The 26,376-nt window shown below is 47.0% G+C and overlaps 4 pseudogenes; all 4 read left to right on the forward strand.

Moving 5' to 3' along the window:
* Window positions 1–5,357: 5,357 nt before the first annotated feature.
* Window positions 5,358–5,561, forward strand: LOC122942772 (annotated as a pseudogene).
* A 16,693-nt stretch (window positions 5,562–22,254) lies between these two features.
* LOC122942889 lies at window positions 22,255–22,428 on the forward strand (annotated as a pseudogene).
* Window positions 22,429–23,871: 1,443 nt separating this feature from the next.
* LOC122942865 lies at window positions 23,872–23,992 on the forward strand (annotated as a pseudogene).
* Window positions 23,993–25,059: 1,067 nt separating this feature from the next.
* Window positions 25,060–25,202, forward strand: LOC122942868 (annotated as a pseudogene).
* Window positions 25,203–26,376: the final 1,174 nt, after the last annotated feature.

Raw genomic sequence — 26,376 nt, forward strand, 5'->3', positions numbered from 1 at the left:
ACCTACCTTGTCTGGCCAATGGACGGAACACTGCATGTGTCACAAGAGGCCTGTCAGGTCAGAGGTCAAGTAAGTTCAGGTCACTGGATGACATCACAAGGGCCCTGACGGAACACTCAACAATGGGGCAGTGACATCACAATCAACAATGCATACAGCCTTTCTTTTATTTTATTTTTTTCTTCACACTACTACTCTCCATTCACTCCTCATGCGTGTTTCTGCTTGGCGTTCTTTGGCACCAGGAATTGCGTGCGACGAAAAGGCGTGACCAGAAGTTGTGGGCGGAGCTATGCAGATACGAAAAACACGAAGTAGAGCATGCTGCTGATTCCAGCGCGTTGGACGCACGTTTTCCCTGGTTTGTGAGAGAAAGAAGCCTCCCGGACTGTGTTTGGGGCTGAGGCCTGTAGACTGTTGCCTTGAGAAGTGCTCTGCGTTTGCGAACAGCGGCCCCGTTGTCGAGACCGAGCGGGTTATCGCTTCTCGGCCTTTTGGCTAAGACCAAGTGTCTGGTCAGAAGGATTCCTACCATGCTCTTGGCCCTGTAGCTTTGGGAGAAGGTTAGATTCCTGGAAGGCGATCTGAAAATGGGCGTAAGGATCGAGTACGCTGGGACCAGAGACTTCCGGGTCCGAAATGCTTTTGGAATTACCGTCGATGAGGAGAGAAAGGACAAGTTTACAGACGACTATCTTGTGAAGGAGGTACTTTTTAAAACCTTGCACGTAAATATGTCGGATGTTCTTTGCTTACAAGACAGAATGGGTGGACGACGTGTGCTAGTCCTAACATCTATTGGAGCTTGCCACAATTTGTATTTGTTTCTGGAATCAAATAAGAATAACCCTAATTTGGACGGCTTGACATTTACTGTTTTATATAACAGGGATGTGCATTTAGTTGTTTTTATGTACAATCCTTATGTTGACACGGACGATATTTTTCTTTTTCTGACGAAAAACTGCGAAAAAGTGGTGTATTCGCATAAAGTAATTGGGACTCATGGCTTATGGACAGGCAAACATAAGTACTTTGTAAGGTTCCGCCCTGACCCGCTGAGTCCTGGTGGAGTGAATCATCCGCCTCAGAGCTTCACCATTGGCAAAGACAGAGGTCTTATTTTCTTTCAGGACGCACCAGCGTATTGCCGAAAGTGTCAATTGTACGGACATGTGCAAGCAAACTGTGAGCGTCTCTCTGTTGTTTGTTCAAAATGTCGCAAAGAGGGGCATGCTACTACGGACTGTACTAACCTAATTGTGTGCAACCTGTGTGAGAAAGAAGGCCATGCATTTTCAGAGTGTCCTTCACGTGGTTTCAGAGCAAGACCTACCTCCTATGCAAATGCAGTCAGAGCAAGGGCTGCTGGGCCGCAACAAAAGAGCGTGGTGCAAGTGCCGCAGACTTCAGCACAGGAGCCTGTTCAGCCACAGACCAGCGTACAGCCGAGTGAAAGTGTCCAGCAACTTACTCCTCCTGTAGTTCCTGAGAATGCGGAAATGGATGTCTTTCGCGCAGATGATTTTCCTTAGCTGTTTGGATCTAGTGCACTTCTTCATGGAGAGGGGGAGGCGCTCTCTCCCTTGTCCGGATCTCCGCCTGCTAGCTGGGATGGAATGGAGGAGCAGCGTGAGGAGGCGGGGCAGGGAGATTTTGCTTCCCCTAGTGATTTCATATCGCCAACTATGAGACCGGCAGAAGACAGACTGGACAATACAGCAAAGAAACCCCGCTTGTCACCTCCACAGTTCAGCGGGGAGGAGCAGAGCCTGATAAGGCATGAGGAGTACCCAGCTCCTTGTATTCCGGACAATGCGGTTTTCTTGGACGAGGCAAGAACCAGAGACTTTGCGTCCGGAGGGCAGCCCCCAGGCGGGATTGGCTAAAAAGACAGTGGGGCATGGGTAATTGTACCCAAATCAAGATCCTCCAATGGGGAGAAAAACTGAAATATCTTTCCTATCTTTGAATGTGAGGCTATTAAAGTCTAAAACTAGACGAACTGCTATTCTTGATTGGGTTAAAAATCAAAGCCCAGATATAGCCTGCCTTCAGGAATGTGGCATTTCGGAACCGGTGCCTGCTGGTGAGTGGTCTTATGGGGACACTTTGTGGTCAGGTTCTTCTGTAAATAGGAACGATGGTGTGGGGATATTATTGTGTCACAAGGATTGTTTTTTTGAGAGTCACACGGTTGTGGAGGCGGGGAGGTGTGTGGTTGCTATAATTAATTATAAAGGGTGGAGGATTAGAGTTATTAATGTCTATTGCCCTGCCAAGAAGAATGAGCGGTTAGAGTTGCTAGAAAAATTAAATATGTTTCTGTTAGGCAGGATGCCGACTATTTTGTTAGGTGACTTTAATTGCACAATGGAGGGGGAGAAGAGGGATGTGACGGGGAATAAGTTATGTAAAATGATTGCAGATTTTTCTTTTATTGATGCTGCTTTGATCTTGGGAAAGCCACTACCTGCTACTTATAAGGCAGATAGGGGGGGTATTACTTCAAGAATCGACTTTGTCCTGTTGTCAAAAAATTTTACTTGTAAAAAAATGTCACAATTTGATGTCTTATTTTCGGATCATATGTGTTTGTCTTGTTGTGTGGAAGGGGATGAAGAGGCTATGTATGGTAGGGGTGTGTGGAAATTGAATGTGGTTTTGTTGGAGGAGGAGATAGTGATGAGAGTTTTTAAGTATCAGTATGAGAGGTGGAAACTGAGAAAGAATGATTTTGTGAATGTGTTACTTTGGTGGGAATGGGTAAAATCGAGAAATAAACTTTTTTTAAAGAAATGGGCGTATAAGAGAGCGAGAAAGCTGAAGAATGAGTATGAGAATCTAAATCATAGGATTGAGTGGTTGAGAAAATTGAATGCTATGGGAGTGGATGTGAGAGTTTTGTTAGATGAAGTGAAGAAGGAAAGGATTTTGTTTATGGATAAAAAGGGAAAGGGGATTATATTTAGGACGAAAGTTGAGGTGATTGAGAAGAATGAGAAGTGCTCTAGATTTTTCTTTAAGAAGGTCTGTGATAAAAGAAAGGACATGTGGGAATTGATGGATAACAGTGGTACGTGTGTCAGTGGTAAAAGTGTGATTGGGGTAGTGGAAGACATGGATTGATGAAAGTTTAATGTGGGAAGTGTTGAAAGCGTTGGATGAGAAACTTTGTGTGGATAGTCGTGAATTGTTGTGTGCGGATATTTCCATAGAGGAAGTAAGAAAGATTTTTTGGAGTTTTAAGAAAAACAAGACGCCTGGTAAGGATGGACTGCCGATAGAATTTTATGTGAGAGTGTGGGAGTGGATAGGAAAGGATTTTTTGGAAGTTTGTGAATACATGTGGAAGAAGGGTGTAATAGGTAACTCAATAAAGGATGGTGTGGTCGTTCTGATTTTTAAAAAAGGTGATAGGAATAAGGTAGAGAATTGGAGACCTATCACTTTATTAAACGCGGATTATAAAATCTACGCTAAGTTGTTGGCAACTTGGATGCGTGATGTAATTGGTGAGGTTGTGAATGAAGACCAGGTTTGTGCGGTGCCAGGTAGGAGTATGAATGGGAATTTAGTTTTGTTGAGAGATGTGATTGGGGATTGTATGTATAGAAAACAGAAGTGTATGTTACTATCAATTGATTTTGAAAAGGCGTATGACAGAGGGGCTCATCGATTTATGTTTATTGTACTGGAGTGGATGGGGTTTCCAAGAATGTTTGTAGAGAGTGTGAAGAGTTTATATAGGAATGTGTCGAGTGAATTCTTGATTAATGGATGGTTGAGTAAAAGGGTGAGTGTGCAAAGTGGTGTGAGGCAGGGCTGCCCTATGTCGCCTGTGCTTTTTATTGCTGTGATTGAAGTGTTGCTGTGCTTGGTGAGAAAGGATAAAGTGATGAAAGGTATGTTGATTCCAGGGAGTATGGGGAAAGTCGTGAAGGTATTAGGATATATGGACGATGTTGTGGTGGTAAGTGATAATCAGGCTAGTATGAGGAGAGTGAGGTTATGGCTGGATATGTTTTGTAGTGTGTCAGCTTTCAAAGTTAATTGGAGTAAGTTTAGTTTCAAATGTTTTGGTGATAGGAGTATCTGTTTCGAGAATGTGAAGAATGAGAGTGGTGATATGAAGGTGTTGGGTATCCGTTTCAATGATGATTTGAAAGGAGATGAGAGTTGGGATGAATGTGGAAGAAAGATTGAGAAAAAACTAAACTTTTGGAGAATGAGAGACCTTTCGCTTACAGGGAAAGTGCTGATAATTAAGGCAGTTATTCTACCAATAATTCTTTTTGTGGCTGGGGTGTATCCTGTATGTTCAAAAAAAGTTATGAAAGCGGAGAGATTAGTGTTTACGTTTCTGTGGGGAAGTCGTATGGAAAGATTAAAAAGAGAGTATGTGTATAAAAGTAGTATGAATGGTGGTTTGAATTTCCCTAAGTTTGAGTTGTTTCTTGGTTTAAATTATATTAAAAATTTTGTGTGTTTAGTGGGAAAACAGAATAAGTGTGCTTATATGGTAAAATATATGGCTGGTTGGATGATGTATGGATTGAAGTGGCGTGAAAGGGATGCTAGAGTGCCTGTGTCTTTCAAGTGCCCGGTATGGTATGAGGTGATCGAAAGGTTTATTAGAAATTTTGATTTGTGGGATGTAGGAATGAATGATTTTAAGGATAAGCGAAAAGTGATGATGAAAATTGAACAAAGAGAGATTGCGTGTGATATTGTGGGGTTGAGGTCGAATGAGGCAGTGAGTGTGTGGAAAAAAGTGTTGATATGTGGTGTATCAAACAAACAGAAAGATGTTGTGTGGATGGGGCTACATAATATCTTGCCAGTTAGAGAGTTCCAGAAAAAAGGGATCTAATTAGAACAGAAATTTGTCCAAGGGAAGGGTGTGGGGGTAATGAATCTGTAAGGCATTTGTTCTGGGAATGTGAGTATGCATCTGAAGTATGGGGTAGTGTGAGTGGGCTAGTAAAAGAATTGACAGGTGTGGTACGTATGGATTGGAAAGCGGGGATGTTCGGTATTGGGGCAAGAGGTAGGGTGAATGAAAGAATGTTGTGGTTCATTATGGTTTGTATTATGGAGTGTTTGTGGGATGTGAGAAATTTGTTAGTCTTTAAAAAAGGATGTGGTGTCAGAGTGTGAGTGTGTAAAGTTATTTTTGTCCAGACTTTATATAATTTATATGTGGGATAAGCAGTATGGTAGTGGCTTGGATTCAGAGGGAATTTGGAAAGTCAAGAAGTGGAGATTTCTGATTAAGTATTGATGTAAATGTATGTTTTCTTTATATGGTAATGCCTGATATTTTGTTTTTGCTTGTTCTGTTCTGTATATATGCATTAACTTTTGTCTTAAAATAAAATTTAAATAAAAAATAAAAATAAAAAAATCTGTTTTTTATCAGTTTAATATCTGATACGTCCCCTATCTGGGGACCATATATTAAATGGATTTTTCGAACGGGGAGATGGAAAAAGAGCTTGCTCTGTCCACTCCACGCATTGACCTGGTATTGCAGTACCTCCAGGACCGGTGCACCCCTTCTATTCCAGTATGAAAAAACAGAATGAAATTGAGTGATGGAGTTCAAGGATCCTTCCAGCAAGCAAGTGGAAAGTTGCTGTGCCCTGCCTGCCTCAGCAGTCCTGCACTTCAGCTTCTCCTTCCTCTGTGAGGTTTTTGCTGTGCTGCATTCTGCATCCCTGGTGCTGCTGCATCTAGCCTGTCAATCTCTTAATTGCATCACCTGTGTGTGGGTTTGTTCCAGCATCAAGCAACCCAGCCATCCAGTCAGTCACCTCTCCTCACAGTCCAAATCCAATCAAGATTGATGGCTTAATTGTTGTGTTAATTGGCTTATCACCTGAATGCAGTTTTTGGACCTCCTTCCACTCTGTGCACCCCTGTTTTGATTTAGGCCTGTTGTGCACACCTGGGCAGTCTGCTGAGTTCCTTTGAATTGACCCTTTTGTAGCAAGTTGGCTTGATGTAACCAATTTTGTTTTCCTAGTTCTTTATTAAATAAGTAAAGTTTGTTTGCCTGTGTCTCCCTCTTGTGGATCTATTAAACTGGATGACTGTGTAGGCTAAAATGTAGTCCAGCACTTCCTATGTATCAGCAACAGCTGGACCTACCTTGTCTGGCCAATGGACGGAACACTGCACGTGTCACAAGAGGCCTGTCAGGTCAGAGGTCAAGTAAGGTCAGGTCACTGGATGACATCACAAGGGCTCTGACGGAACACTCCACAATGGTGCCGTGACATCACAATCAACAATGCATAGATACCTTTTTTTTTTTTTTTTTTTTTTTCTCTCGCTACTCTCCATTGACTTCTTATCTATCATTCTGCTTGGCGCGCTTTGGCACCAGGAATTTCGTGCGAAGAAAAGGCGTGACCAAAAGTGGTGGGTGGAGCTATGCAGATACGAAAAACACGAAGTGGAGCATGCTGTTGATTTCAGAGCGTAGGACGCACGTTTTCCCTGGTTTGTGACAGAAAGAAGCCTCCCGGACTGTCTCTCTCTCTGCAGCTGGGGCCTGTAGCCTATCGCCTTCACAAGTGTTCTGCATTGGGGACCATCGGCCTGTAGGGCGAACCCTTTTCTGGTTATCGCTTCTCGGCCTTTTGGCAAGATATTTCTTGCCTGAGGTTACCTTAGTCATGCCCTTGGCCTTGCAGCATCGCCTTTTTTAAAGGCTTAAGCTGCATGCTGCTTTTGGGGGTAGACGGCGGTTAATAGCGATCATGGGAGTGTGCATTCGTCACGCCAGGGCCGGGGAACCCCGGGTCAAGCACGGATTCGGAATTGCGGTGGAGGAAGCCAAGAAGAACCTTTTTACTTTGGAGTTCCTTGTCCAAGAAGTCCTGTTCAAGACCCTGCTCGTCAGAAGAGAAAATATTGTCTGCCTACAAGACCCCAGGGGAGGTATGTACACGCTGGTTTTGAGCTCTATAGGCGCTTGCCAGAATTTGCATTATCATTTGAAAGAAAATGAGAATAACCCGGCTTTGGATGGTTTATCCTTTATCCTGCTTTATAATGATGTTCCTAAAGAACTATTGCTCATACGTGCATTATTCGCATGCGGTCAAAAACTCACAAGGGTTATGGACTGGAAAATACAAGTACTATGTACGTTTTGCCCAGGACCTGGATGGGCCGGGCGGTTTGCGATATCCCCCCAAAAAAATTGCTATTGGGAGGGATGCCGGAATCTTGTTTTTTTCTAATGCTCCAGAATTTTGTCGTCGGTGTAAAATGTACGGTCACATTCAGGAGAGGTGTACCGAAACTTCCCTGAGATGCAATAGGTGTGGAAAAATTGTTAATTTATCGGGATCATGTACAAACCTCCCAGTATGCAATGTGTGTGGCCAGGAAGGGCATGTTTTTAGTAACTGCCCGGCAAGGAAAGGTAGTCGCCTCTTTACTGATGTGGTAAGAGGGGTAAAGGCTGAAACTTCTGAGGAAGGGGGCGGTACACCCATAGGCCCCATGCACACGGCCGTTGTTCACGGCCGTGTGCGGGCCGTGGAACCGCGGCCTGGATCCCTTCCTGTGAGCTGGAGCGCACGGCGTCACTGGTTGCTATGACGCCGTGCGCCCCCTGCTGCCGGCACAGTACAGTAATACACTGGTATAGATCATACCAGTGTAGTACTGTATTGCGGCGGCAGCAGGGAGCGCACGGCGTCATAGCAACCAGTGACGCCGTGCGCTCCAGCTCACAGGAGGGATCCAGGCCGCGGTTCCACGGCCCGCACACGGCTGTGAAACACGGCCGTGTGCATGGGGCCTTAACCATAGATCGAGGAAGTACAAGAGGAAGGGGAGATGGACCTTTCCCTTGTGGAGGACATGATTCCTCAGGTTTCCGACATTCAGACGGGTTTGCAGGGGGAAGGGGAGGGTTATGTGGACGCATTGCTTTCCAGAACCCCTGTAGTCGGATGGGATGGAGCTGCAACACCTCAGGACGAGACGGGTGGACAAGGGGAGTTCACAAGTGTCACAACGAGACCAGCAGACAAGAAGGTGGGGATGACGCCGAAAAGACAAAAACTTCTATCGTCCCCGGAAGGTGAGGATGTGGCGAGCCCTATTCGGACAGGGGTATACCCAATATCACAAATCCCAGATAATGTTCCTTTTAGAAGATCCCGGGACTGGAATCTTTATCTCAGGTTGCCAGCCTCCCGGAAGTATAGGCTGAGGAAATTGTGGGGCACCGGTAACTATGTGAGAGCCCGAATCAATTTATGGCTACCAATGTTACTCTGAATGCATTATCCTTGAATGTAAGACTTGTTAAGACAAGACCTAGGAGGGTAGCCATTTTTGATTTTTTGAAGAACCAGAAAACAGACATTATTGCTTTACAGGAATGCGGAATTGTGGACAATTCCTGTGCAAGTGATTGGACAGGTGGTGACTAGAGTTGAGCGAACACCTGGATGTTCAGGTTCGAGAACTTCGGCCGAACTTCCCGAAAATGTTCGGGTTCGGGATCCGAACCCGATCCGAACTTCGTCCCGAACCTGAACCCCATTGAAGTCAATGGGGACCTGAACTTTTCGGCACTAAAAAGGCTGTAAAACAGCCCAGGAAAGGGCTAGAGGGCTGCAAAAGGCAGCAACATGTAGGTAAATCCCCTGCAGGGAAATGAATAAAAATAAAAATTAAATAAATAAAAATTAACCAAAATCAATTGGAGAGAGGTCCCATAGCAGAGAATCAGGCTTCACGTCACCCACCACTGGAACAGTCCATTCTCAGATATTTAGGCCCCGGCACCCAGGCAGAGGAGAGAGGTCCCGTAACAGAGAATCTGTCTTCATGTCAGCAGAGAATCAGTCTGCATGTCATAGCAGAGAATCAGGCTTCACGTCACCCAACATTGGAACAGTCCATTGGCATATATTTAGGCCCCGGCACCCAGACAGAGGAGAGGTTCATTCAACTTTGGGTAGCCTCGCAATATAATGGTAAAATGAAAATAAAAATAGGATTGAATGAGGAAGTGCCCTGGAGTACAAAAATATATGGTTAAGGGGAGGTAGTTAATGTCTAATCTGCACAAGGGATGGACAGGTCCTGTGGGATCCATGCCAGGTTCATTTTTATGAACGTCAGCTTGTCCACATTGGCTGTAGACAGGCGGCTGCATTTGTCTGTAATGACGCCCCCTGCCGTGCTGAATACACGTTCAGACAAAACGCTGGCCGCCGGGCAGGCCAGCACCTCCAAGGCATAAAAGGCTAGCTCTGGCCACGTGGACAATTTGGAGACCCAGAAGTTGAATGGGGCCGAACCATCAGTCAGTACGTGGAGGGGTGTGCACACGTACTGTTCCACCATGTTAGTGAAATGTTGCCTCCTGCTAACACGTTGCGTATCAGGTGGTGGTGCAGTTAGCTGTGGCGTGTTGACAAAAGTTTTCCACATCTCTGCCATGCTAACCCTGCCCTCAGAGGAGCTGGCCGTGACACAGCTGCCTTGGCGACCTCTTGCTCCTCCTCTGCCTTGGCCTTGGGCTTCCACTTGTTCCCCTGTGACATTTGGGAATGCTCTCAGTAGCGCGTCTACCAACGTGCGCTTGTACTCGCGCATCTTCCTATCACGCTCCAGTGCAGGAAGTACGGTTGGCACATTGTTTTTGTAGCGTGGATCCATCAGGGTGGCAACCCAGTAGTCCGCACACGTTAAAATGTGGGCAACTCTGCTGTCGTTGCACAGGCACTGCAGCATGTAGTCGCTCATGTGTGCCAGGCTGCCCAGGGGTAAGGACAAGCTGTCCTCTGTGGGAGGCGTATCGTCATCGTCCTGCCTTTCCCCCCAGCCACGCACCAGTGATGGGCCCGAGCTGCGTTGGATGCCACCCCGCTGTGACCATGCTTCATCCTCATCCTCCTCCTCCTCATCCTCGTCCTCCAGTAGTGGGCCCTGGCTGGCCAAATTTGTACCTGGCCTCTGCTGTTCAAAGAGACTGGCCTGAAAGTGCTAAAAATGACCCCTCTTCCTCCTCCTCCTGGGCCACCTCCTTTTCCATCATTGCCCTAAGTGTTTTCTCAAGGAGACATAGAAGTGGTATTGTAACACTGATAACGGCGTCATCGCCACTGGCCATGTTGGTGGAGTACTCGAAACAGCGCAACAGGGCATACAGGTCTCGCATGGAGGCCCAGTCATTGGTGGTGAAGTGGTGCTGTTCTGTAGTGCGACTGACCCGTGCGTGCTGCAGCTGAAACTCCACTATGGCCTGCTGCTGCTCGCACAGTCTGTCCAGCATGTGCAAGGTGGAGTTCCACCTGGTGGGCACGTCGCATATGAGGCGGTGAGCGGGAAGGCCGAAGTTACGCTGTAGCGCAGACAGGCGAGCAGCAGCAGGATGTGAACGCCGGAAGCGCGAACAGACCGCCCGCACTTTATGCAGCAGCTCTGACATGTCGGGGTAGTTGTGAATGAACTTCAGCACCACCAAATTCAGCATATGCGCCAAGCAAGGGATGTGCGTCAAACCGGCTAGTTCCTGAGCTGCAACGAGATTTCGCCCATTATCACACAGCACCAGGCCGGGCTTGAGGCTCACCGGCAGCAACCACTCGTCGGTCTGTTGTTCTATACCCTGCCACAACTCCTGTGCGGTGTTGGGCCTGTCCCCCAAACATATGAGTTTCAGAATGACCTGCTGACGTTTACCCCGGGCTGTGCTGAAGTTGGTGGTGAAGGTGTGTGGCTGACTGGATGAGCAGGTGGAAGAAGAGGAGGAGGAAGCCGAGTAGGAGGAGGTGGCAACAGGAGGCAAAGAATGTTGCCCTGTGATCCTTGGCGGCGGAAGGACGTGCGCCAAACAGCTCTCCGCCTGGGGCCCAGCTGCCACTACATTTACCCAGTGTGCAGTTAGGGAGATATAGCGTCCCTGGTCGTGCTTACTGGTCCACGTATCTGTGGTTAGGTGGACCTTGCCACAGATGGCGTTGCGCAGTGCACACTTGATTTTATCGGATACTTGGTTGTGCAGGGAAGGCACGGCTCTCTTGGAGAAGTAGTGCCGGCTGGGAACAACATACTGTGGGACAGCAAGCGACATGAGCTGTTTGAAGCTGTCTGTGTCCACCAGCCTAAATGACAGCATTTCATAGGCCAGTAGTTTAGAAATGCTGGCATTCAGGGCCAGGGAACGAGGGTGGCTAGGTGGGAATTTATGCTTTCTCTCAAATGTTTGTGAGATGGAGAGCTGAACGCTGCCGTGTGACATGGTTGAGATGCTTGGTGACGGAGGTGGTGGTACATCCCCTGTTGCTGGGCGGCAGGTGCCAACGTTCCTCCAGAGGCGGAGGAAGAGGCCGAGGCGGCAGCAGCAGAAGAGGCCGCAGGGGGAGCCTGAGTGACTTCCTTGGTTTTAAGGTGTTTACTCCACTGCAGTTCATGCTTTGCATGCAGGTGCCTGGTCAAGCAGGTTGTGCTAAGGTTCAGAACGTTAATGCCTCGCTTCAGGCTCTGATGGCATAGCGTGCAAACCACTCGGGTCTTGTCGTCAGCACATTGCTTGAAGAAGTGCCATGCCAGGGAACTCCTTGAAGCTGCCTTTTGGGTGCTCGGTCCCAGATGGCGGCGGTCAGTAGCAGACGGAGTCTCTTGGCGGCGGGTGTTCTGCTTTTGCCCACTGCTCCCTCTTTTGCTACGCTGTTGGCTCGGTCTCACCACTGCCTCTTCCTCCGAACTGTGAAAGTCAGTGGCACGACCTTCATTCCATGTGGGGTCTAGGACCTCATCGTCCCCTGCATCGTCTTCCACCCAGTCTTGATCCCTGACCTCCTGACCTCCTGTTCAGTCTGCACACTGCAGAAAGACGCAGCAGTTGGCACCTGTGTTTCGTCATCATCAGAGACATGCTGAGGTGGTATTCGCATGTCCTCATCATCAGGAAACATAAGTGGTTGTGCGTCAGTGCATTCTATGTCTTTCACCGCTGGGGAAGGGCTAGGTGGATGCCCTTGGGAAACCCTGCCAGCGGAGTCTTCAAACAGCATAAGAGACTGCTGCATAACTTGAGGCTGAGACAGTTTCCCTGGTATGCATGGGGGTGATGTGACAGACTGATGGGGTTGGTTTTCAGGCGCCATCTGTGCGCTTTCTGCAGAAGACTGGGTGGGAGATAATGTGAACGTGCTGGATCCACTGTCGGCGACCCAATTGACTAATGCCTGTACCTGCTTAGGCCTTACCATCCTTAGAACGGCATTGGGCCCCACCATATATCGCTGTAAATTCTGGCGGCTACTAGGACCTGAGGTAGTTGGTACACTAGGACGCGTGGATGTGGCAGAACGGTCACGTCCTCTCCCAGCACCAGAGGGTCCACTAACACCACCACGACCATGTCCACGTCCGCGTCCCTTACTAGATGTTTTCCTCATTGTTATCGTTCACCACAACAACAAAAATATTATTTGGCCCAATGTATTGTATTCAAATTCAGCTGAATATAAATTTGAGGCCTAGTATTTAGGCGCTGGGTGACAGGTATAGATTTACTGACAGAATTAGACTTGGAAATGCACAGTAGCGTGTGTGTGAAGTTATTCAGAATGACCCTATCAGCACCTTGATTCTGATATACCCTTTTAGGGATGTATTTAAAGTAGGCCTGATACAGCAGAAACCACTAAATTAGGAAATTGCTAAAATAAATGCACTTGGTGTGACAGCTTGACCAACCACACTACTGAGGGTTAAATGCACTTGGTGACAGGCGCAGCTTGCCCCTGATGTAGTATATGGCTAAAAAATAAACAGACTATTGCTGGTTAAATGCACTTGGTGTGACAGCTTCACCCTGATGTAGGCTTTAGCCAAAAAGCAACCACACCATTGAGGGTTAAATGCACTTAGTCGCAGCTTGTGCTGGCGCACCACAAGACACGAAATGGCCGCCGATCACCCCAGAAAAAAGTGACTGACAAACGGTCTGGGCAGCCTAAAAACAGTGAGCAATTGAGTATCAGCAGCTCAATGATCCACAGCTGCAGATCGATCAATTAATCAAGTCTTTTGGAGGAGTTAATCAGCCTAATCTCGCCCTACTGTCGCAGCCGCAACCTCTCCCTACGCTAATCAGAACAGAGTGACGGGCGGCGCTATGTGACTCCAGCTTAAATAGAGGCTGGGCCCCATGGTGCTCTGGCCAATCACAGCCATGCCAATAGTAGGCATGGCTGTGACGCCCTCTTGGGGCAAGTAGTATGACGCTTGTTGATTGGCTGCTTTGCAGCCTTTCAAAAAGCGCCAAGAAAGCGACGAACACCGAACCCGAACCCGGACTTTTACGAAAATGTCCGGGTTCGGGTCCGTGTCACGGACACCCCAAAATTCGGTACGAACCCGAACTATACAGTTCGAGTTCGCTCATCCCTAGTGGTGACTCTATTTGGTCCGGATCACCTGGAAATAAGAATGATGGGGTTGGGATCCTGCTAAATGGCAAAAAATTTAGTTTTGAAAGTTATACGGTGGTAGAGATAGGTAGATGTATGATTGCGATAGTGAAATATAGAAAATGGAAAGTGAGAGTGGTGAATATGTATGGTTCAGTAAGAAAAGAAGAGCGCCTGGAATTGTTAGAGAAATTGAGTGTTTTTTTGTCTGGAAGAATGCCTACTATCTTGCTAGGTGATTTCAACTGCACCATCGAAGGAGAGAAAATGGATATAACAGGAAGAAGACTACGTCAGATTTTTAAAGACTTTTCCCTTTCAGATGCTGCAGCATCTAGGAGAGGGTCTCTTTTGCCAACTTATCAGTCTGATGTGGGCAGTGTTTGCTCTAGGATTGACTTTATTTTTTTCAATAAGGGTGTGGTATGTAGGAACTTTGTGCAGGTTGATGCTTTTTTTTTCAGATCACATGGCTTTGTTTTGTTGTATGGAAGGAGATATGGAAGTGATATATGGACGGGGTGTGTGGAAAATGAATATTAGCCTGTTAGAGGATGAAAGTGTAATGGTTGCCTTTAAGAAAGAATATTTGCATTGGAAAAAAAGGAAAAATGAATATGTGGATGTTCTAAAATGGTGGGAGTGGGTGAAATGCAAGATTAAGTCTTTCTTTAAAAAATGGGGTTATAAGAAAGCTAAAATGAGAAGAGAAGAATACAAGGATTTGAATGCAAGGTATGAATGGTTATTAAAATTACGATCAATGGGAGTGGAAGTGAATGATTTAGTGGATGACGCAAGAAAACAAAGAAAAAAGATAGTGGAAAAAAAAGGGAAAGAGATCATTTATAGGTCTAAAGTAGAATATTTGGACAAAAATGAAAAGTGCTCCCGGTTCTTCTTTAAAAGAATATGCAGTACAAAAGCTGATATGTCTGAGTTATTAGGTAAAAATGGGGAATGTATAAGAGGTAAAGAGATAATGGATGCTGTTGAAGGGTTTTACCAGGTTTTATTTTCCAAAAAATGGGTGGACAAAAATGTAATGAATGAAATCTTGTGTCATATGGGGAAGAGGCTCAGTGAGGAAGAATGTGCTGCGATATGTGATGAAATTTCCTTAGATGAAGTTAAAAATGTGGTGATGAGTGGGAAAAAGAATAAAACGCCTGGGATGGATGGTATACCAGTTGAATTGTACATAAAAGCGTGGGAATGGATGGGGGAGGATCTGATGCAAATTTGTAAGTATATGTGGAAGTATGGGGTTCTAAGTGAAAGTATGAAAGAGAGTGTTGTGGTGTTGATTTATAAGAAAGGTGAAAGGAGGAAGTTGGAGAATTGGAGGCCAATTTCCTTATTAAATACAGATTATAAAATTTTTAGTAAATTACTAGCGTTTAGAATGAGGGAGGTAATTGGAAGGGTTGTGGATGAAGATCAAGTGTGTGCAGTGCCAGGTAGAAGTATGTATGATAATTTGGTGTTATTAAGGGATTTGATTGGAGACAGTATGGTTAGAAAACAAAAGTGTATGTTATTTATGATTGATTTTGAGAAAGCTTTTGACAGGGTGGCGCATGAGTTTATGTTTATGGTTTTGCAAAGGATGGGGTTTCCACCCGTCTTTTTAAATTGTGTTAAGTGTTTATATAAGGATGTTAGGAGTAGGTTTTTGGTGAATGGTGTGTTAAGTAAAGTGGTTAGGATTGAGTCTGGAGTGAGACAAGGATGTCCGATGTCACCTATGTTATTTATTTGTGTGATTGAGGTATTATTAGTCTTGATGAGGAAAGATAAAGTTATGCATGGTTTATTGATTCGAGGGAGTATGGGCAAACGTGTTAGTGTTTTGAGTTATATAGATGACGTGGTGATCATAGATGATAGTATGGCTGCGATTAGAAGGGGAAGATTGTGTTTGGATTTCTTTTGTGGTGCGTCGGGTTTCAAAGTTAATTGGGAGAAGTGCATTTTTAAATGTTTTGGGGACAAGAATACTAGGTTGGAGGGTGTAAGGAATGAAGAGAGTGCGGTCAAGGTTTTGGGTGTGTTTTTTAATGAAGATTTAAGAGGGGATGAGAGTTGGGATGAATGCGGCAAAAAAATTGAGAGGAAGTTGAATTTTTGGAGGATGAGAGAGCTAACGTTATCCGGCAAAATTTTGATTATTAAGTCAGTGATTCTACCTATTATTCTTTTTGTATTTTCTATGTATCCGGTAGATGTAAGGAATGTAAGGAGAGTTGAGAGAATGATTTTTACCTTTCTGTGGGGAAGTAGAATGGAAAAATTAAAAAGGGAGTATGTGTATATGTTGGAAGAGAATGGTGGATTAGGGTTGATGAATTTGTATTTCTTTCTAGGTGTTAAATATATTAAGATGTTTCTGTCTGTCTTGGGTAAGAATTGTAAGAGTTCATGTATGATAAGGTATTCAGCTGGATGGATGTTGTACGGTTTAAAGTGGTGTGTACGTGATGCGAGAGTTCTGGTTGCTTTTAGATGTTCGGTGTGGTATGTGGCGATTGAAACTTTTAGAAAGAATGATCTATTATCCATAAGTATGAATGAATTTAAAGATAAGAATAGTGTGGTTAAAAAATTTAGACAGAAAGAGATTGCGTGTGATATTTTGCTCTTGAGAGCGAGTGAGGCTGTGAAGGTGTGGAAGAAGTTATCAATTGGGGGTGTTTCTAATAGGCAGAAAGATATCGCATGGATGAGTTTTCATAATATTCTACCGGTTCGTGAAGTGCAAAAGAGGAGAGATTTGGTGAGGTCTGAGATGTGTCCAAGAGAGGGATGTGGGGAAAGTGAAACGGTTAGACATTTGCTTTGGGAATGTGGGTATGGAAGAGGAGTATGGAAGAAATTGGGTGGTTTGGTTGAGGATTTAACAGGTGTTGCACAAATAAATTTAAAGGTTGCTATGTTTGGAATGGGAGCATGTGGAGCGTTGAAATCAAGAATATTGTGGTTTATTGTAATGTGTGTTATGGAGAGTCTGTGGGACGTAAGAAATTTAGCGGTTTTTAAGAGGAAAGAGGTGTCTATGGCAGAGTGTGTTAAATTAGTATTATCAAGATTGTATGTGATTTACTTATGGGATTGTCAGAAGAAAGGAGTGGATTCCGAGGGTGTATGGAAGCACAAAAAATGGAGATTTTTGGTTAGAGTTTAAAAAAGATTTTTTTTTTTAGTATAGGTTTTCCTTTTGCTTTACCGAAAATAAAATAAAGTATACCATAATGATGATTGATCTGAGCAATAAGTAACTTGTTTTTTATTTTTTTCAATAAGTTATAACGATTGCAACGGTTAACCTGAATGGTAAAAAAAAAAAAAAATCTGTTCTTATCAGTCTGCCTTTTCTTGCCGGCCCAGGTCCTTGTGGGTACCCTCTGCACTCTGCCTTTAAGCATCGTTGATTAAATTCAGCTTCAGCTCACTGCTGCTATTGGGTGTAGGGCTATTCCCCAGGGAACAAGAGTGCTCTGGTCTCCGACCTCCTCTTGGCCTGTGGCTTAATAGTCTTGGTGTACGACGTTAGACAGTGCTTACTTGGATCTCGACAGCCCGAAAACGGCGCCTGGAAGAACTTCTCCGACTGCGATTCAGGAGAAGACTTTACGAAGACTCGACGAGGAACCCCGACGACGAGGACTGAAGACTCCAGCCTCAGGGAACCCCGACGAGGAATAGAGGCACGGCGAAGCCCTCCCCCCCGGAAGAAGCTCCGCCCTTCCCCGGAAGAAGCTCCGCCCAGCAAGAAGACGTTTCTGGGAGACGAAGGCAGGAAGAAGGAAGAAGCCATGGCCTCAACCGCCAAGCCTCCCAAGAACAAGACCAAGACCAAGAAGCCCACCACAGAAGGAAGAAAGGCCACGGAAGAAGCCCTCCAGGCCCCTTCAGCCTCCACTTCATTGGCTACTGACCCGGCGGCGCCCGGTCCTCCTCCGAAACAGCGGGAAGGCCAGAAGCCCGGCCCCGACTCCCCCCCCCTGGAGCCCTGGATGAGGCAAACGGTCGTCCTGAAGTTGAAGGAGGCGGACGGGAGAGTGCCGGACATGAGCCAGGATGTGTTTGGCAAAAAGATGGTCCTGGAACAGGGGTTTGCGAAGCCAGAAGTGGTATCCAGCCATGCATTCTTCACAGGGGTGTTCTGGATCACTTTTGCTTCCGTGGCCATCTGCAAAAGGTACTGGGAGATGGTGAAGCAGCGAGACCGGAATCCCCTTTCATGCGCTTCGTGGGCAGCTGCCCCGTACAGAGGGAAGAAAGGAGAGTGACCATCGCTATGCGGAATCCACACGTCCCAGGCAAAGACATCGCTACCTTCCTGAAGTGGTTCTGCACCGTGGTGAGGGATCCCACCCACATCTTGGATGGAAACGGATTCTGGACCGGCAAGTTGTCCGTCATCGTCCGTCTCAACAAGGACCCTTCAGACCCGGATGGCGTACAGCACCTGCCACAGTCATTTTCCTTGGGCAACTCTTCGGCCCTCGTCTACTACCCCGATATGCCGCAGGTCTGTAGGAAATGCAGCAAGAAGGGTCACCAGATGAAGGACTGCAAGGAGGACGCATGCAGGATCTTCCACGTGGCAGGGCACGACTTCAAGGACTGCCCCAAGAAGACAGTATGCAATCTGTGCGGTCTGGCCACCCACGTCTACAAGGACTGCCCGACGAGGGAGCGCACCTGGGCAGCCGTTGCAGCCAGAGCCCCAGCCCCGACTCTGGTGGCGACCAAACCCAAGGCGAAACCACCAAGGAAGGAGGGTAAGCAGACACCTGCCCTAAGCCATGCTCCCGTCCCCCCCCTCTCCCGCCCCGACTCTGGTGGCGACCAAACCCAAGGCGAAACCACCAAGGAAGGAGGGTAAGCAGACACCTGCCCTAAGCCATGCTCCCGTCCCCCCCTCTCCCGCCCCGTCATCACCACCACTGAGGATTCTCAAATCCAACTGCCCATCACCTCAATGGCACCACCCACCGCCCCCAGCCCAACCCGCCCCACTACCACCACTGCAGCAGCCCTATCTTTGGAGGATTTTCCCCCTCTTGTCTCTCCAGAGGTCAGCCCGAGGAAAGGGAAGAGGAAGGGGAGGGACAGCCCCTCCACCGACCACTCCAAAAAGAAGATGGTCGTTGCCGAGGTAGAGGACGTGGCCTCACCCAACAAAGAGGAAACAGATCAGCAGACGGAAGAACCGGTGGCTACCAACGAGGACCCCCAACAGCAAACCCTCCACCCCCCCGTTAGCCTCGATGAGACCGAGGTGGAGGAAATAGTGGCCAACGGAGCAACCGCCGACCCGATACGGCTACAGATCACTCTAGAAGAGATCGTAGCCAACTTTGCGGTGCTGCAGGGGCAACCCCCAGGCAGCGGACAAGAAACCGAGAAGCCGCCGGACGACCGGAGTGGTAACTAAGATGTATCGTTTCCGCTAACCTCTTTCTTTCTCTCACATGATGGCGAATTTTAACCTTTTTACCATCAATGTTAGGAGCATCAGGGACAGGTTCAGACGTCAGACGGTACTAACCTTTCTTACTGCACAGGTTGCCGACGTGTTTATGTTGCAGGAGTGTTCTTTGCCCCCCTCTAGGTCACACAACCATCTGGCCAGGGAGTAGTCCCACGGCCCCTCCTACTGGTCCGGCGGTGGCGACTGCAAGTCGGCCGGGGTTGCCATCCTCCTCAGGGGAAACGCGTTCACACTTGACTCCGTCCAGGAGCTCGTCTGCGGCAGACTACTTGTCGTAGACGGCTCCTGGGCGGGAGAGCCGGTTAGGCTCATCAACGTGTACGCCTCCCCTGACAAGAATGAGCGACTGGAGCTTTTCCAGGCCCTCCGACTGCAACTCTCTACCACCAGGACCGTAGTGATGGCCGGGGATTTCAACTGCCCGATCGAGGAGGACGGAAGAAGCTCCAGCACTACAAGCAGGCTCGACGTCACTTCCAAGCTGCTCATTGAGATGGTGACTGAAGCATCCTTACAGGACGTTGTGGGATCCATGGGGAAAGGCTCCATTAACCATACGTGGTGCCGACCCAATGGCTCGCTCCGTTCTAGGATTGACTTTGTGTTCACCTCTCGGGCAGTCAGGCTGTGTGGGCACTCTATGGTCCCTTGCTTCTTCTCCGATCACAGGGCCATTCAGGTCCAGTGTACCCTAGGCACCGGGTTTCCCCCCGGCCGAGGGTCCTGGAAACTGAACTGCGCCCTGCTGAATCGCGAGGATGTGCTTGCGGAACTTAGAGAGGTCTACACGGCCTGGCGGAATGTCAAATGCTTGTTTCAACGGACTAGCGACTGGTGGGAGTATGTTAAAGTCCAGTTTCGTTGTTTCTTTCAGGATAAGCAACAACATCAGGCGTGTGAGAAGAAGAAGGCCTTCAGAGCACTGCAACGTGAGTTGCGGTCCCTGCAAGACCTCCACCGGTGCGGCTGGAAGGTTAGAGAGGAGCTGGAGGAAGCAAAAAGAGCCTGAAAAGGCAATTGAGGAGGAATCCAGGCAAATCGTCTTCCGTTCCAAAGTGGAAAACCTGGAGAAGGGTGAGAAGTGTAACTCGTTCTTTTTCAGGAAACTCCACGCCGGCCACACGCCCCTGAACGAACTCCGAGACAAAGACGGCAACATACGTTCGGGGAAGGAGGAAGTAATGGGAGTCGTCACAGACTTCTACAGCGACCTCTACTCCCTGAAGAACACCGACCAGAAGGCTGCCGATAAATTCCTGTCAGGTATCACTAACCATCTTCATCCGGCAGATGCTGAGGCCATGGATGACCCTCTGACGGTGGGGGAGCTGCTCTCTGCCGCTAGATCCTTTAGGTCCGGCAGGACCCCGGGCAGTGACGGCCTCCCAGCGGAGCTCTATGTAGCGCTGGGGGACCTGATCTGTCCGGACCTGTTGGAACTCTATGAGGAGATGGTGGTGGAGGGTACAATGCCCCCATCCCTGAAGGAAGGAATGATCACGATCCTGTATAAGCGGAAGGGGGAGAGATGTGACCTGAAAAACTGGCGCCCCATCTCTCTCCTGAACGTGGACTACAAGATCCTCGCCAAGGTACTGGCCAACCGGCTGAAGGTCGTCATCGGCGGAATCGTCCACCCGGAGCAGACCTGCGGCATCCCCGGCCGCAGGATCGCAGACAGCCTCGCTCTTGTGAGAGACACGGTGCACTACATCCAGGACCGCCGTGTTCATGCCGCCCTGGTCAGCCTGGACCAGGAGAAGGCATTCGACCGGGTCTCTCATGAGTTTATGGGCAAGGCGCTGCGCAGGCTAAGTCTAGGCAGGAGGTTCTGTTCTTTTGTTGACCTAATGTACCTTGATATTTGCAGCACGGTGTTGGTGAACGGTTGCAAGACTGACCCCTTCCCTGTCCTCTCTGGGGTCAGACAAGGCTGCCCTCTTTCACCTCTCCTTTTTGTTTGCGTTATAGAATCCTTCGCGGAGGCTATCCGACAGAATGGGGAGATCAGAGGGATCACCACAACGGGACCAGGACACTACGAGGCCAAGTGCTCGCTGTACATGGACGACGTGACCGTCTTCTGCGCTGACAGGCGTTCGGTGACTGTACTCGTCCAGACCTGCGAGGAGTTCGGACAAGCTTTAGGGGCCAAAGTCAACTGCGGCAAGTCAGAGGCCATGCCCCCTTTCCATTCAACATGAAATCAGACTTCATCAAAATCCTCGGAGTCTGGTTTGGGAAGAAAGGCGCAGCCCTCAAGTCTTGGGAAGAACGCTTGGCCAAGGTGAATCAAAGAATTGGACTGTGGAGCCTCAGACTCCTCACGATCGAAGGGAAAGCACTCGTCCTGCGTAATGAAGTTTTGCCTGTGCTACAGTATACTGCACAGGCATGGCCCCCTCTTGCCACCGTTTTCAGGGCCATCACCAGGACAGTGTTTCGCTTCATCTGGGGATCTAAAATGGACAGAGTGAAGCGAGCCATCATGTACAAAGAGCCCTGCAAAGGCGGAAAGGGCATACCGTTTGGACTAATGTGTCGTCAAACAGGTTAATCAAACGGGCACAAGGACTTGTCATGGATGGCCATTCAGAGAGGACTGCCAATTCGGTCATTCATGCACGCCCGCAACCTGAGCAAAACCCGGCACTGCCCCAGGTGCCCATTCAAGGAGGAAACATCTTATCACTTGTTTTGGGAGTGCCCCTTTTCTCAGGGTCTGTTGGACGCCCTGGAACTTGAACTCAAAGACTCTGTACCCAGGAACAGCCTGCAATACACTTCGGTGCTGTACGGACTATTTCCTGGGATTCACACTGTTGGAGCCATCCAGGAGGCCTGGTGCCTTATGAACTGTGATAAGGACGCTTTATGGCTTGCCAGGAATCGGCTCGTACTGAGGAGGGAGCAGATGTCCGTCCTAGACTGCCGCAGACTTATCCACAGTCTGCTGCGGGATTACAACATCTCCGAGGACGTCGAAGAAGAAGAGGACTGAACCCCTCTCCTCCCCCCCCCTCTCCCTCCGTGTGTTTTTTATGTCAATAAAGCTCCGGGCACGTGATTTCCCTCTCTCTACCCCCTTCTTCCCACCCCCCACACCCACATCACTGTCTGAATGCTTTGTTGAAAGGTTTATGGTGATTGAATAGGTATGATAGTGTAGCATTCATTGAGATGTATAGTGTAGGATAGCCTGTGCTCTACATAACAATGACATGCTCGCAAAGACGAATACTTGTAATTTATTGAGTGCTGTGCTGCGTCACAGCACCAAAGTATGTATGTAAGATGACTGATTGTAATAAAGACGTTTCAATCAAAAAATCTGTTCTTATCAGTTTAATATCTGATACGTCCCCTATCTGGGGACCATATACAGGGAGTGCAGAATTTTTGGGCAAGTTGTATTTTTGAGGATTAATTTTATTATTGAACAACAACCATGTTGTCAATGAACCCAAAAAACTCATTAATATCAAAGCTGAATATTTTTGGAAGTAGTTTTTAGTTTGTTTTTAGTTTTAGCTATTTTAGGGGGATATCTGTGTGTGCAGGTGACTATTACTGTGCATAATTATTAGGCAACTTAACAAAAAACAAATATATACCCATTTCAATTATTTATTTTTACCAGTCAAACCAATATAACATCTCAACATTCACAAATATATATTTCTGACATTCAAAAACAAAACAAAAACAAATCAGTGACCAATATAGCCACCTTTCTTTGCAAGGACACTCAAAAGCCTGCCATCCATGGATTCTGTCAGTGTTTTGATCTGTTCACCATCAACATTGCGTGCAGCAGCAACCACAGCCTCCCAGACACTGTTCAGAGAGGTGTACTGTTTTCCCTCCTTGTAAATCTCACATTTGATGATGGACCACAGGTTCTCAATGGGGTTCAGATCAGGTGAACAAGGAGGCCATGTCATTAGATTTTCTTCTTTTTTACCCTTTCTTGCCAGCCACGCTGTGGAGTACTTGGACACGTGTGATGGAGCATTGTCCTGCATGAAAATCATGTTTTTCTTGAAGGATGCAGACTTCTTCCTGTACCACTGCTTGAAGAAGGTGTCTTCCAGAAACTGGCAGTAGGACTGGGAGTTGAGCTTGACTCCATCCTCAACCCGAAAAGGCCCCACAAGCTCATCTTTGATGATACCAGCCCAAACCAGTACTCCACCTCCACCTTGCTGGCGTCTGAGTCGGACTGGAGCTCTCTGCCCTTTACCAATTCAGCCACGGGCCCATCCATCTGGCCCATCAAGACTCACTCTCATTTCATCAGTCCATAAAACCTTAGAAAAATCAGTCTTGAGATATTTCTTGGCCCAGTCTTGACGTTTCAGCTTGTGTGTCTTGTTCAGTGGTGGTCGTCTTTCAGCCTTTCTTACCTTGGCCATGTCTCTGAGTATTGCACACCTTGTGCTTTTGGGCACTCCAGTGATGTTGCAGCTCTGAAATATGGCCAAACTGGTGGCAAGTGGCATCTCACTTTTCTCAGTTCATGGGCAGTTATTTTGCGCCTTGGTTTTTCCACACGCTTCTTGCGACCCTGTTGACTATTTTGAATGAAACGCTTGATTGTTCGATGATAACGCTTCAGAAGCTTTGCAATTTTAAGAGTGCTGCATCCCTCTGCAAGATATCTCACTATTTTTGACTTTTCTGAGCCTGTCAAGTCCTTCTTTTGACAAATTTTGCCAAAGGAAAGGAAGTTGCCTAATAATTATGCACACCTGATATAGGGTGTTGATGTCATTAGACCACACCCCTTCTCGTTACAGAGATGCACATCACCTAATATGCTTAATTGGTAGTAGGGTTTCGAGCCTATACAGCTTGGAGTAAGACAACATGCATAAAGAGGATGATGTGGTCAAAATACTCATTTGCCTAATAATTCTGCACTCCCTGTATTAAATGGATTTTTCGAACAGGGAGATGGAAAAAGAGCTTGATCTGTCCACTCCACGCATTGACCTGGTATTGCAGTACCTCCAGGACCGGTGCACCCCTTCTATTCCAGTATGAAAAAAACAGAATGAAATTGAGTGATGGAGTTCAAGGATCCTTCCAGCAATCAAGTGGAAGTTGCTGTGCCCTGCCTCTGGAGTCAGTCCTGCACTTCAGCTTCTCCTTCCTCTGTGAGGGTTTTGCAGTGCAGCTTTCTGCATCCCTGGTGCTGCATCTAGCCTGTCAATCTGTTAATTGCATCACCTGTGTGTGGGTTTGTTCCAGCACCAAGCAACCCAGCCAGTCACCTCTCCTCACAGTCCAAATCCAATTAAGATTGATGGCTTAATTGTTGTGTTAATTGGCTTATCACCTGAATGAAGTGTTTGGATATCACCTGAATGCAGTTTTTGGACCTCCACTCCGTGCACCTATCTTTTGATTTGGGCCTGTTGTGCACACCTGGGCAGTCTGCTGAGTTCCTTTGAATTGACCCTTTTGTAGCAAGTTGGCTTGATGTAACCAATTTAGTTTTCCTAGTGCTTTATTAAATAAGTAAAGTTTGTTTGCCTGTGTCTCCCTCTTGTGGATCTTTGAAACTGGATGACTTGTAGGCTAAAATGTAGTCCAGCACTTCCTATGTATCAGCAACAGCTGGACCTACCTTGTCTGGCCAATGGACGGAACACTGCACGTGTCACAAGAGGCCTGTCAGGTCAGAGGTCAAGTAAGGTCAGGTCACTGGATGACATCACAAGGGCCCTGACGGAACACTCAACAATGGGGCAGTGACATCACAATCAACAATGCATACAACCTTTCTTTTTTTTTTTTCTTCACACTACTACTCTCCATTCACTCCTCATGCGTGTTTCTGCTTGGCGTTCTTTAGCACCAGGAATTGCGTGCGACGAAAAGGCGTGACCAGAAGTAGTGGGCAGAGCTATGCAGATACGAAAAACACGAAGTAGAGCATGCTGCTGATTCCAGCGCGTAGGACGCACGTTTTCCCTGGTTTGTGAGAGAGAGAAGCCTCCCGGACTGTGTTTGGGGCTGAGGCCTGTAGACTGTTGCCTTGAGAAGTGCTCTGCGTTTGCGAACAGCGGCCCCGTTGTCGAGGCCGAGCGGGTTATCGCTTCTCGGCCTTTTGGCTAAGATCAAGTGTAGTATCGAGAGGTGCTGCCTTGGTCTTGGCCGGAGGTGCCCCGGGTACCCGGACCCTCGGCCTCTGGCGGAAGCCGCAGTTTATAGCTGCGGTGGAAGCCAGTGCTGCTATTGGGGGGACGGCTTAGTCCCGGGGCAACGAGGAGCGATCACCCCTGCCACCACACATAGGTGTGGGGGGCAGTATTTGGACCTGTGAGGAACCTGGAATTTTGAGACCCTGAAAGAGGATTTTGGGCCTTTGTTACTGCACATAGCTGCGGGGGCTCTGAGGATTTGCAGAATCTGGAATTTGAGCCAGGAGAAGAAATTCTGAAAAATGGATTTCGGGCAGAAAAGGAACTGTCTGCGCTTTGTTTGCATAGCGGATACTTTGAAGGACTGGAGCGAAGGATACGTATGTGAGTTATTGAAGAAAGTTGGAAGAATTGAAAGAGAAGATATTTTTTGTATGCAAGGGAATGTTAAGAAGAGACTGTTTGATGTTACGTTGGTATCTGAAAATAAATGCTTGGATTTTTTTGTTAGCTGGAATGAAGTGACTGATGTGTACCCAGGAGTGGAAGTATTTGTTTCGTGTTTTGGTATTGCAAGGAAATTGGTGATTGGGATGGAAGATCCTTTTGTGGAGATGGAGGAAGTCAAAAGTTTTTTGGAAAGGCATGGATTAATTGTGAAGTTTGAGAAGAGATTTTTGAATGGAATGGGAATTTGAAACGGGAAAAGAAGATTTTGGACTTGGTCAAAAGGTGGAAAGATTGAGTTTATTGCCGGGAAGATTAGTATAAATGGAAAGAATGGGTTTTGTTACTGGGAAAATGGAAAGAAGATGGATGAAACTGGAAAATGTAGTAAGAAAGAAGTGAAAGAAGAAGAAGTACTTGTAGTTGAAGAGAAGAAAATTGAAAGTGAAGAGGTTGTAAGTAAAGAGAATGCAGAAGTAAAGAGAAAGGTGAAGAATGGGAAAAGTACAGGGAAAGAGGAAATTGTAAGCAAAGAAAAAGATGGAAAGAAAGAGGGAAAAGAAAAGGAAATAGGAAATATGTCTTGTTATATTAAAGAATCTGTATGGGAAGAAGTTAAACAGCCGGTGGAAAGAAAAGATAAAGAAGAAAAAGATTATCAAGTTGTAGCAATGGAGACGTTATGGGACTTGGTTCCAATGACTTGTATTTGGGGAGATTATGAAGTTGTTGATGGGAAAAGGCTGGAAGATAAGGAAAAGAAAAAGGCAAAAATGAAAAGTTAAGAGGATGAAGAGTTAAGAAGAAGAATTAGAGTCTT

This window comes from Bufo gargarizans, chromosome 6 (assembly GCF_014858855.1).
Source record: "Bufo gargarizans isolate SCDJY-AF-19 chromosome 6, ASM1485885v1, whole genome shotgun sequence".
In the NCBI taxonomy this organism is placed as follows: domain Eukaryota; kingdom Metazoa; phylum Chordata; class Amphibia; order Anura; family Bufonidae; genus Bufo; species Bufo gargarizans.